We start from the raw sequence: 10,000 nt of genomic DNA, 5'->3' as shown, positions 1-10,000 counted from the left end.
CAGACCTCCAAGCAGATTTATTGTCAATATGTGTCCCTCGCTATTTCAACAGATCCCAGACAAAAATAACGACTAAAGTATAATTCTACCACTTTCCTGTCAACAAGAAAGAGAAGACAAATTACTAAATAGTAAAAAGATTCATGGGCGCTGGGGGCTTTTGGCCCCAAAAGTTCTCCTCTGCCTACAAAATGATGTCAGACTTAAGAGCCCCATAGGCCTACTGTATCTACCTAAAAATCTATTACAAAAATATAAATATCTACCTAAAATCTATTACATTTACAAAATGATCTATTTTACAATAATCAAATCTAACACACAATCAAGTACAATAAACATTAATACTAATCTGTAAACCTGTCTTGTTTTTGTTACCTGTGTTAAATGTTTTGTTATGTTTTGCATACATGGCTGCTGTGTTGCAAGACAAATTTCAGTGTGAACTGACAATAAAGTACTATATCATATCATATCTACTGTGAAACTAAGAATAGTTAATAACCCATCTTGTGTTTATCTTGTGTTCTACATCCCAGATTCACTGTGGGGCCTCAGTGAAGAGGGTTTGAAAGGTCATCCTACAGAACCTGTGGAACATCGGGAAGAGATGAAGCAGTCACGAGAATGTTACCTGCACCTTTTATCTGGAATAAGAGAACGTCAACTTTTTGGACAACAATAACGCATTACATTGACTCCGAGATTTCTGGTGACAAACTGTTACCTGCAAAGGCCATTGTCAGAGCAGAGATATCTAAAGCTGGGGATGGTAAAAGATGGACTCTATTGCTTCTGTTAGCCCCGAATACATCTGCAGGCTTGGATACCATCTCATTTGTCTCCTGGCCCTCCTCCGACATCTTTCCCTTTGGATTGCTCTACCTCAGTAGCGTGTGGAAGATCCCTATGCAGCTACAACAGTTTGGCACCTAGATCCTCATGCTGGTCAACAACCTGGCCACATTCTGCTGTCCCATTCCTCAATAAGGATTTGTTGCAAGTCAGCCAACGTGGTTCTGTTGGTCACTCGAGCACGTGCAGCTCGCCCAAGCTGATCCCACAAGTATTCAATTGGGTTGTGGTCTGGACTCACGACTCCCAAATTCTGGAGGTACTCTCTGATGATCCTGGCTCTGTGGGGGCGAGTGTTGTCATCCTGGAGGATAGCATTAGGTCCCAAATTCTGGCAGAACCCATGCTCAGGTGATAGGCACACACCTGTGACTGGCACACACCTGCCAGCACCTGATGCCCAAAACGAGAGTGAATGCCATCAGTAGAGTATTACAGTTCATTTGTCAAAATATTGGTTGGCGCAACCCACATGCTTGCTTATGTTGCTTATGTTGCTGTATGCATACTATGGCTGGCTAACCTTGTGTACATACCTGCTGCCATGTGGATATATCAGGGGTCATTGCTATTCTGTCATGTGGTAGACACTTTTGTCATTCTGTTCTTCTCTCACTGACATAAAAAAAATAGTAGACAAACCTATAAAAGCCCCGAATTACCTTTATGTCTGTAACTCTGATAGAGTTCAAATGGGGTTCCATTTGAACACTCTAGAGTGGATGTTGGTCATACAGGAAATGTGTCATATATACAGGAAATCAGTGTCATACCGGTACATATTCTAGTCTCGCGTGGCCAGACTGTTGCCTCCGCGATTTGGGCAAATGCTATTGGCATACAGTCTGGCAAACGGAAATAGAAACGATGAGTGCGAGATAAAGCGGATGTGACGCAACCGCTCCCTTGGTGCAGTAACAATAACATGTCCTACTGGAAGCGTTAAGTCTCCTTTCAATATTTCTGGGGGTGTTATTACGTCTTTCTCTGGTATTATTCGTGTTACCTCCATGATGTTTTCAAATGTTTTCTTAAACTATACACCCATAACAAGAATAGCCACTCGAATGACTTTGTCTGAGCTATTGTGTTTCTGTTATGTTTCCAATGGGACTACAGTTCAGTGCAGCACTGGCTACTTCCGATACTCGCCGTTCGGGAGCTGCCGTTCCAGACTCTATATAGCATTCGGAGATTGTGGAATAGTTGTCTGGCTACGCAAGGCTATACATATTCTAAAGAAAACCCAGAGACTGACGTTAAGTAACTGGGCCTTATGATCATAATAAGAACAAAATAATGTGAATAGAAAAACTCTAGAATTTCCCACAGACAAGACTGTCACCCATACTCTGCTTATTGCTTATTGCACAGCTAATTCATAAATAAATTAATAATTTGACCCAAAAGTAAAATAGAAAAAACAAACAACAACAAAAGATAGGTATTTTATTGCTTACAGCAGTGGTTCTCAAAGTGGATTCCAGGAGATTCTGTGATCTTTAAGGGGGGCTTTAAATGACCCATACAAGTCTGTAACTCAGACAGTACAAATGGAAACAATAACCTTAACAGATCTATTCTATCGTTCAGGTCAGAACTTAAATATTTAAATGTTTGAGAATTATTTCCCTTAAGTAATATAATCAGTCTTTTAATCTATGACAGATTTGGGTTGTAACGATATAGTAACTACATCAAAAAGTCTATTTTAATTTGCAATGATCTACTATATCGATATGTGTAATCTCTGTGTTCATGTCATGTGCGGGTTTGTCCATGTGTTGAAATATAATGTCCATGTATTTGCTAGAGATAGATTTTCCCTTAAAAACATGCACTATTGACACGTTTCACACAGATTTAATTTTTCTACATAGTTACTATATCGTTTTTTTTTTAAATCATTGAATTGTTTCGCCATGAATGAACCAATATTGTCTATGTATCGTATTGTCAACCTTGTATCATGATGCACATCTTATCGTTAAAATGTGTCGTTACACCCCTATGCCAGATGCATCCAGTGATGCTTACACGGTTGCCTCTAAAATCATGAAGTGTTGGACAAATAGATTCAATCTTTTGGTTGCTTCCTTTTCTATTCCTTGTTACAAAGGTTTTCTAAAACAGCTGTTCAGCTGTAAATGACATTGTGTGTGTTTGTTTGGCTGCACTGTTTGACATTTCTTTTAAGCAACCCAGATTGATAAGAGCCAAGGTTCTGAGTTTTATAGACGGCAGTCTTTTCATTATTCAGTTGTGGGCCATTTCGTACACCTGTACATATCACCACAGCAAGCTAACATTGTAAATTAAAAGGTGATTATTGGTTTTCATGCCTGTGTGAATGTGGTACCAAGAACAATAAATTATATTCTAGGAATCTGTGTCTTGTTTTGTTTTTTTATATATATATATATATTTTTTTTAAGGGTGTCAAGTTCTCTAAACGTCTCTTTATATTATATACTGACAGTATATATATCTTGATATCTATATAGACTGAAAACGATGGTGGCCAACTTGTATTGTTATCCTATGGTAGAAAGACTTCTAAGTAAATGTATGTTATACAAATCTTGCATTTTGTTCACTGAATATCTTTGTTTATACAAAACCGAAAAACATGCTTTCATTCACAAATTCACAATAGCTTGAGGACAAATGTTGTGGATATCATTCACGTAGAGTTGGGGCATTTCTTGAGTACAATCATTTTATGTTAATCATTGTAGACCAGCCTATTAACATACAATGCCAATTGGTGTTGGGGCAACTGGAGTTCAATAAATGGGAAAATGGTAAATGGTGCATTTATATAGCGCTTTTTATCCAAAGCGCTTTACAGAGATTGTGCATTACCTTCACCCATTCACACACACATTCATACGGTGGCGGAGGAAACCATGCAAGGCACCAACCAGCTCACCGGGAGCAATGTGGGGTTCAGAGTCTTGCCCAAGGACCCTTCGACATTAACTCAGGGGGAGCCCAGATTCGAACTGGGAACCCTTCGTGCTCTAATACGGTTTCTCTACCCCTGAGCTATGCGGCCCCACAATATAATACAGTTTACAGTTTAGGCATTTAGCAGATGCTTTTAATCCAAAGCGACAATTACAATAATAATGACTTCTGTTCTGTCGTACAGTGTTACAGTATAATAGTATAACAGTGGTATAGTGTAATAGTAAGTGTTATAGTAAAACACTATAATAGTGTTATGGTGTAACAGTGATATAGTGTCATAACTGGAATAATGTTATTGTGTTATAGTGTAAACGTGTAATAGTGTTATATTGTAGCAGTGTTACAGTGTAATAGAGTAATAATAGGGTAATAACTAAACAAGGGTAATGGGTATGCATCATATGTCTCTCCTCTAGATTGAGTGACAAAACATAAAGCAACATGAAGCATTAGAGTTTGAAAGAGCTTGACTCCTGCTGACTCCTACTGACTTTTTTGCCACCTTATATGGGTTCACGTATAACCAGGTATGATGATGTCACCACATACCCCTCTATTGTCTAGCCTTGACCTGCACCCTAACCCTTAATTAAACTCAGTAAGACTATACCTAAACATTAACTTAAACCTTAACCTTGGTGAAACTATGTATGATATGATATGATATGATATATGATATAGTACTTTATTGTCAGTTCACAATGAAATATGTCTTGCGACACAGCAGCTATGTATGCGACACATAATACAAAACATTTGACACAGGTAACAAAAAACAAGACTGGTTTACATACATAAGGATAATATAGACAAGAGCAATGTCCACCACTAAGCCTACCTATGGCCAAACTCCTGATTAAGCCTTAATGTCGACTGATGGACAAAGGACCTTTTAGTCTGACCATATTGTATTCTGGAACACCGTATCTTCTTCCTGCAACCTATATTCTCTATGCAACACATGGCTACTATTAGAGGTAATATTTCTTGCCAACCATAGAATGCTGTAATCATACGTAGGCGTATAGCCTCTGAAGTGGTAGTTCAACTATCTTTGAACAAATGTTCAGTTGTTGCAGCAGTTGTGACTTTAGGGCTGCAGACAAGCATCCATACCAGGTGGTACTACAGTACTGAAGAACACTCATCGTATGCCAAGGAGTAAATCAAGACACTGGTGAGGCGGGTCCATCCGATAACATTGATGGGATCCATATTAACACATTGAACGGTAAGTTAGTAGCATCTGCAACCCCTGATCTTCTAGTCTATTGTAAAGTGCACACCATCATACAAGGAATGCCTCTTGGTGTGACTCCATCTCTTTCCAAGCAATGAGTCTCTTTACATGATCAGAGTCAGACCATTTGCGAGCCATCCTAGAGAGGCATGTTTTCACTAGATAGGATAGTATATGTCAAACATGAAACATGAACTATGTACTAACCAATGTGTTCAAGATATTGATGTGTGCCTTATTCATCCATTAAAACTTTGAAGATGAGATAATGGAAGGACTTGATATTATGTAGTTTAGGGTTAGGATTAGATAAAGGTTACCTACCTAACCCTAACCCTTTACTTGATATGGCCATTAGAGCCAGGGCGGACCTTAATTATAGTACAATCTGCATTGTAGTGTCATGTCTCTTAAATAATTTGACCTTTTATCAAAAAGGTCAGAACACCTCTCAGTCTGTTGTTTGTTTGTTTGTGGGCTATTGATGCAAAACAAATCTTTCAAAAAGGTTATTCTCTGTAACACTTGAAGCATCTTCCTCTTCTGCTCCACAGGGGGTTCCCTCTGTATTAATAACTGGCATTAACAGTTTGTACACTACAGCAACATGATAGTCACTCACCTGACATCTATTTCACTACTGACAGTGACATATGGTAGCCAAATATGGCTCATTTATAGTTGCTTTTGAATTACTGTAGTTTACATAATTATGAATTTCACCGTCCATACAGTTGTAGTGTAACTACAGCTCACACTTTTGCCTAAATAGAGTACTTGCCTTATATCCACTATAAGCAGGCTATTACATAATTAGCCTTATATCCACTATAAGCAGGCTATTACATAATTATGCATGTCACTGTCCATTCAGTTGTATAGTGTAACCGCAGCTCACAGCTCTTATATCCACTTTAAGTAGGCTACATTCATTCATAGACAAAAAATGAATTCATATCACTGGTCATTATATACCTACTTAAAGTTCATTCATTATACAAACTGTCAATCCAAGAGCCAGTCATCAGTGGCTCAGCGGTAGAGTGGCTGTTAATGGACACACAGGGTTCCATCCATCCATCCATCTTCAGCCGCTTATCCGGAATTGGGTCGCGGGGGTAACAGCTCCAACTGAGACTTCCAGATTTCCTTATCCTGCGCAACTTCCTCCACTCCCTCTGGGAGTATACCAAGGCGTTCCCAGGCCAGTCTGGAGATATAATCCTTCCATCTGGTCTTAGGTCTGCCACGGGGTCTCCTCCCAGTGGGACGTGCATGGAGGACCTTCCTAGGAAGGCGCTCGGGGGGCATCCGTACTAGATGCCCGAACCACCTAAGCTGACTCCTTTCCAAGTTAAGGAGCAGCGGTTCTACTCCAAGTCTCTCTTGGGTGATTGAACTTTCACCGGTTGAATCTCTCCTCCAGATTTAGTGTCGAAGTGTCCTTGAGCAAGACACTGACCCCTTGCTCCTGGTGACTACGTTGGCACTTTGCAATCCTTGTATGAATGGGTGAATGTTATGTACAATCTCTGAAAAGTGCCTGGGATAAAGGCACTATATAGGTACATTGACCTGATTATTATATCTGGGTGTGTTACTGTACTGTAAAGTGAAATACATTGTAACAAATACATCCTAATCATTTTTGGAAATGTCTTGGCATGTTCTACCACACAGAGGCCAATAGCTACAACAGCCACTAAATAAGCTATATAGAAAAACACTTGATTTCACCCTCTTATCAGAAACGTAAAATCTGACATTATTGTTCCACACCAAACAAACCGCTACGCTTGCAATGAGTGCCTGTTCATTAAAACAAGGATACATACAGTTATAGTTATATAGTTATTTCTGGAGAAAATCTATGCAACAAAAACCAGCAGAAACCAGCTGCTGTCTGACAGACTGAAAAGGATAGTATAATAAATAAAGCATGCTTTCAAAACGCATTTGTTACTCTCAAACAAAAATGTATCATATTAAATACACCAGATTTTCCATATAAAACTATTATAAGCATTTGTTCAAACAATTATGCATTGATTACTTGGAATAAACACTACATTGACAGTGCAAATGGCCTTTATTGCAAATCCCCAAAAGTGCACAAGGTCCAGAAAGGTGCAAAAAGTAGCAGCACAAAGGACACACATTATGGCAGGTCTGAAAGAACAGTAGTCCTGGCTGGTATGATTAATCAGGGTACTTCTCTCCCGGTTCCCACGTGTCATTCCAGGTATTGCCAATGTAAAGCATCAACAAATAATTAAGAGGGATTTGTTTATAAAACTCATTTAAACAACTTGTGTAATGACTTGTCTATTGTTTTATAAATGCGTAGCTCTTCAATGAAAGGCTGAAAGATGACACAATGTTGTGGATTACTCTCAACTCAACTCCAAAGGTATTATAGAGCACATTTACATATGACCGAAGCAAAACGATGTGCTTTACAGAACACAGAACATATATAACACAGAACAAACAACAATGACAGAATAGAAATACACAACTACACGCAGCAATTTGAAGAATAGAAAATGAAAAGGCAGGTAAGAAACACACAGCATAAAATAAATTAACAGATTACCTATGCTCAAATGGCAGATAGAATAAATATGTCTCCAGTAATGACTTAAGAATGTCTATGGATTGGGAGGCTCTAATAATTAAACTATTGCAGAGCCTGGGGGCAACCGCAGCAAAGGCGCAGCCCTCACTAAGTATTAGCAGGTCAGCTGACCTTAGGGCTCTAGCAGGAGTGTAGTTCTCAATAAGGAAAGGCAGGGCAAGCCCTTTTCTCACTCTACAGGAGTAGTTCACCCTCAAAATGACTTTTTTTCTATTGGTTACTCACGCCATGGAGACTTGAGTTCAATAATATCATTTGTTTTTTGTAGCATTACTAAGACAATAATTTAATTACAATAAATGTAACCCCATTGATTCCGGATGGGACCCAAATGCATCCGGAATCAATGGGGTTAAATTTACTATAATATTTTTTTTTATCTCAGGAATGTGACAAACACCAAAAAATAGGATTGAACTCAAGTCTTCATGGCATGAGTAATCAATAGAAAATAAGTCATTTTGGGGGTGAACTACTCCTTTAAAAGCAAACATTAAAACCATAAAATAAATTCTAAAATGGACCGATAGCCAATGAAGTGAGGCCAGGACAGGATTATCTAACCACTGTATGAGGCATTCTGGTCCTGGACCAGCTGCAATGCCTAAGCAGTGACTGAATGGTAATCCAGCCTTGTGGAAATAAAGGTATAGATCACTCTCTCAAGGCCAATGGGGGAGTGGTAGGGCTTGACCTTGGCCAGAAGGCACAGCTGAAAGAAACCAGGCCTTACTACAGAGCTGACCTGTAGGGTGACGGAGGCAAGGTGGGGGGCTAAAGACGATGTCTTCTGTCTTGTTTTCATCAAGTTTTAAGAAATGTATGTCCATCCATTTCTTTATATAGGCCAGCCACTCCAGCAGGGGTTGGTGTGAGTTAGTGTAATTAGTACTTATGGTATATCTGGATAACATATATGCAAAGCATTTAAGGACGACTACAGACATTTTGAGCAACATAAGCAAGCGTGTGGGTAGCGCCAACCAATATTTTGTCAAATGAACTGTAATACTCTTCTGATGGCATTCACTGTCGTTTAGGGCATCAGGTGCTGGCAGGTGTGTGCCAGTCACAGGTGTGTGTCTATCACCTGAGTGTGGGTTCTGCCAGAATTTGGGACCTAATGCTACGGTATCCTCCAGGATGACAACACTCGCCCCCACAGAGCCAGGATCATCAGAGAGTACCTCTAGAATTTGGGAGTCGTGAGTCCAGACCACAACCCAATTGAATACTTGTGGGATCAGCTTGGGCGAGCTGCACGTGCTCGAGTGACCAACAGAACCACGTTGGCTGACTTGCAACAAATCCTTATTGAGGAATGGGACAGCAGAATGTGGCCAGGTTGTTGACCAGCATGAGGATCTAGGTGCCAAACTGTTGTAGCTGCATAGGGATCTTCCACACGCTACTGAGGTAGAGCAATCCAAAGGGAAAGATGTCGGAGGAGGGCCAGGAGACAAATGAGATGGTATCCAAGCCTGCAGATGTATTCGGGGCTAACAGAAGCAATAGAGTCCATCTTTTACCATCCCCAGCTTTAGATATCTCTGCTCTGACAATGGCCTTTGCAGGTAACAGTTTGTCACCAGAAATCTCGGAGTCAATGTAATGCGTTATTGTTGTCCAAAAAGTTGACGTTCTCTTATTCCAGATAAAAGGTGCAGGTAACATTCTCGTGACTGCTTCATCTCTTCCCGATGTTCCACAGGTTCTGTAGGATGACCTTTCAAACCCTCTTCACTGAGGCCCCACAGTGAATCTGGGATGTAGAACACAAGATAAACACAAGATGGGTTATTAACTATTCTTAGTTTCACAGTAGATATGATATGATATAGTACTTTATTGTCAGTTCACACTGAAATTTGTCTTGCAACACAGCAGCCATGTATGCAAAACATAACAAAACATTTAACACAGGTAACAAAAACAAGACAGGTTTACAGATTAGTATTAATGTTTATTGTACTTGATTGTGTGTTAGATTTGATTATTGTAAAATAGATCATTTTGTAAATGTAATAGATTTTAGGTAGATATTTATATTTTTGTAATAGATTTTTAGGTAGATACAGTAGGCCTATGGGGCTCTTAAGTCTGACATCATTTTGTAGGCAGAGGAGAACTTTTGGGGCCAAAAGCCCCCAGCGCCCATGAATCTTTTTACTATTTAGTAATTTGTCTTCTCTTTCTTGTTGACAGGAAAGTGGTAGAATTATACTTTAGTCGTTATTTTTGTCTGGGATCTGTTGAAATAGCGAGGGACACATATTGACAATAAATCTGCTTGG

The 10,000-nt window shown here is 39.5% G+C and overlaps 2 long non-coding RNA genes across 2 annotated transcripts in view; one reads left to right on the top strand and one right to left on the bottom strand.

Annotated features, from left to right (window-relative positions):
* The window catches only part of LOC308296635, a 4,631-nt gene extending 1,490 nt beyond the window's left edge, over window positions 1-3,141 (top strand). The window contains exon 3 of the long non-coding RNA XR_013962634.1: window positions 540-3,141. This is a non-coding gene — a long non-coding RNA (uncharacterized lncRNA). The remainder of the gene's footprint in view (window positions 1-539) is intronic.
* A 5,770-nt stretch (window positions 3,142-8,911) lies between these two features.
* Window positions 8,912-10,000, bottom strand: part of LOC308296835 — a 2,586-nt gene continuing 1,497 nt past the window's right edge. The window contains exon 3 of the long non-coding RNA XR_013962640.1: window positions 8,912-9,468. This is a non-coding gene — a long non-coding RNA (uncharacterized lncRNA). The remainder of the gene's footprint in view (window positions 9,469-10,000) is intronic.

Source organism: Nannobrachium achirus (assembly GCF_963921795.1).
Source record: "Nannobrachium achirus genome assembly, chromosome: 13".
NCBI classification, from domain to species: domain Eukaryota; kingdom Metazoa; phylum Chordata; class Actinopteri; order Myctophiformes; family Myctophidae; genus Nannobrachium; species Nannobrachium achirus.
This window is presented reverse-complemented; position numbering and strand designations above follow the sequence as displayed.